The sequence below is a fragment of the Austrofundulus limnaeus genome, unplaced genomic scaffold (genome assembly GCF_001266775.1).
Source record: "Austrofundulus limnaeus strain Quisiro unplaced genomic scaffold, Austrofundulus_limnaeus-1.0 Scaffold263, whole genome shotgun sequence".
Lineage (NCBI taxonomy): Eukaryota > Metazoa > Chordata > Actinopteri > Cyprinodontiformes > Rivulidae > Austrofundulus > Austrofundulus limnaeus.
In genome coordinates, this window is record NW_013952665.1 from 90,092 (window position 1) to 93,537 (window position 3,446).

Genomic DNA, 3,446 nt, shown 5'->3' on the forward strand with positions numbered 1-3,446 from the left:
TTTTGTTGTTTGTGAGTTAGTAAGCATGTAGCTCTATGTGTGTGTGTGTGTTAAGTTTAGAGCTAGGCCTACTTGGTATTTTTTTTACTTCTCAATGTATCAAATGTCGTCAGTGGGGGATGAACATGGAGTAAATGTAAGGCTAATGTAGCACCAGTACTTTTACTTTAAAAACATGCTTTAGTAAAATATTCAGACTGAGACGTTGTTTAAGTGAAATAAGCAAAGCCTGGCTTCAATGCCAACTCACAGACAGTATCCACTGCCATAAAACTTGTACATAATTTTTACCAGTGCGTTCAAAGATGTGCAAGTTACACATGCCTCTCCAGGTACTAGTTCAAAGAAAGGCTTATTTTATTTGTAAAATGTTCCATAAACAGCTTCAATAAACTAACTTTTATAATGTGTTGCAAGCATTTTCAAATGAGCATATTTTTACAAGAAAGACATTTTTTTATTTGAATGCTGAAGAATTTGCAAATGAATAGTGTTGTGTTGAATGCAAAGTGCATAATAATTATGATAATCCTCATTTTGAAGATGTCAACGCCAACTACCTTTAAATAAATGTAAAACTGTGGAATGAAAAATGAATTTTAATACATGTATGGTATGATTTCTGGGTTTTCTTTCTGTTGCTGCAGCTCTCACATAAACTCTTCAATAACTTCACTGCTTAAAATGCAATCAATTTTTTTTATTTCCAACTAAACAGGTTTTCTACAGTGAGCATAATACATAGACAATTAATATTAATTGCTGTCAGGACAGTGATATCATCTGTAAGTGTCTGTAGTCATGTTCTACATGAGCTAAGGCTGTGCTACAGATATCATCCAATAAGGGTTTAGCAGATATTTGCTTCAACCAATCAGCTGGAGGACAAAACTGGTTTCACTTCCTCATGTAATCTTAGCAGTCTGCGGGAGTGTCTCTGAAACAATAACTCCACATTCAATATTGATGGCTTTTGTCTAAAACACAGAGAGAGAGAGAGAGAGAGAGAGAGAGAGAGAGAGAGAGAGAGAGAGAGAGAGAGAGAGAGAGAGAGAGAGAGAGAGAGAGAGACAGACACACACACACGTCTGCGTTGTGACTTCATCTGTTCTGCTAACTGCAGAGCAGATGCAAAGCCCTGCCAGGCAATTAGTTGGCTGCGATGATTTTCTTTGAGCCCTCTGAGGAACTAGCAGCTGCTTCCATTTGGGTTTGGAGGACATAAACAAAATGTGTGAACAAGAACATCAAAAATCAACTGTTTGTTCTCATGTCTGTGGGATGTAAGTCTGCATGCGAACGTGGCTGTGTGTGTGCATTTGTACCTGTTAAGTTCCCTGAAATACAAAATAGAGCAGAAAAGTTGTGCAAACTTTAAAAAAAAAGCCAACTATTATACACGCTGGAATTTGTGGATTCATGTTTTAGATTCAACAGGTTTCATTGAAATTTAGTTAAACTTTGACCAACACAAAACCCTCCTACTGATCATTCTGAGACGTTTCTACTGAGGCTTAACGATGAATAGAATGCTGGAAGTTTACAGAGAAAAAAGGAATTAGGAAATGAAAGGAAAAAAAAGGTTACTCATGAGCTGGTACCGATTTGCACTGCCATGGACATGTTTGTGCTCTTCTTAGGGAGATCATTGTGGAGTCTCCCAGCCTGAGATCAAAGAGCAGTTTGACAGGCTCCTGATCCTTTAGCCCATCCGTATAAATCAAGAAGAAACTTCTTAGCAACCACAGATAATTCCTAATGTTTTCATTCAATGGACGAATCGATGAGAGGCAGTTAGTGGGTTTTGTTATCATTCTTTTACAAGGTCACTAAAAATGAAGAAAAGAAGAATACAGAGGGGAGGAAAAAGAAAAAAAACTTTAGTCTTTTAACATGATTCTAACAACATGCTAACCATGCTTCGGTTTTCTTCATAAAACTGTGCAGATAGCCGCACATGGACACAGAAACATGCGGGAAGGTAAAGGCTCCCAATCCTGATAAATGTTTGACCTTTTCACATCAAATGCCAAAATGGATTTTGGAAACACTCGATCCTGTGTATCCACTGCATTTAAACAGTGTAATAAAAGAACAAAGTAGCTCATGTGCTCTGATAAGTTGGCCAGAATGACTCGATAATATATTTTGAAAAAAGTGCAACTTCATGTTATATATTTCACAAAGCCACACTTAGCGTGTTATTTATAACATTCAGAGACTTGCTCTCCAAGTAGTTCACATTAATCTTTTTTGGGGCAGTGAGACTGATAATAAACAGTCACCCTGAGATCAAACAGCTCAACATTTTTTCTCACTTATTTCTTCCTCCGAGGCCACCGTCAGGATCATGGAGAATAATTCCTTTTTTAAAAGCTGTAAATCATCTACATCGTTCCAGAGCAAACTGATGCATTTTAGTACAGAAGCACGGAATTACCACAAATTAAAAACTGTTCACTTTTTATTGTATTTATTTATTGTTGTTGTTGATGAGCAGTTAAACTGACATCTCTTTTCAATGAGGCAAAAGTTCCTTTAAGTTTGTGATCTCAACATGGGGAAAAGGAGTATCCACAGTTTAGGATTACAGCCTTATTCTGTTTAAACTAAATATTAAACTCTGAAAATGTAATCATGATTTATTTCCCACTCTTTGTAACCTTATCACTGTAGAAATAAGAAACATGATGAAGTCCAGGGGATGTGGCAAGAAGAGAAGTGTAATTAATCTTCTTTTTTTAATTCATGTAGCTTACATCAGACTTTGGCTACTTCATATCAGTTTTGGTAATCGTTAATTAAAACGTTACTCTGGCTCATCTAAAAATATTTTTCAACAAGTGTCAAAGTTTATTATGTGATCTTGTTCTTTTTCATTTGCTAAACTTCAGAAGTTTGTCTTGAACAAAGTTTAGAAATGAAATCAAATAGCAGAGCAACATTTAAATCTTTTCTTTTTCTGAATTTCTGCTGATCACTATATTTTAGACTGAATAACTCTTTAAAGATATAAACTTTTTACTCCCTAGTTCCCAGTCTTTCAACCGAAAACCAATTTTCATAATTACGATAAATTAATTATTAAGTTAAAACACTTGTTTAAAAAAAGTTTAATTACCAAACGGAGAAAGTCTGTGCTTAAAAGTTTCACAGAAGATAAAACAAACAATTTTCAAAATAAAGCAGGTTTAGCTCCAACAAAGAATAAAAGTGGCTTTCTGTTGGATTGTATTTCTACTTTTTTGTAAATATCACACACCACTGCATCTTGTTCAAAAAGTAAAGCCTCTATTGGTTCTCATAAAGTCTGACTGAGACTTCAGTTATGGCCCGGAGATTCTCCCCGTTTAAATTATTCATTAAGGTTAATGGTGGTAAGTCCATGGGCAAATTACCGTGTGCGTGTGTGTGTGTGTGTGTGTGTGTGTGTGTGTGTGTGTGTG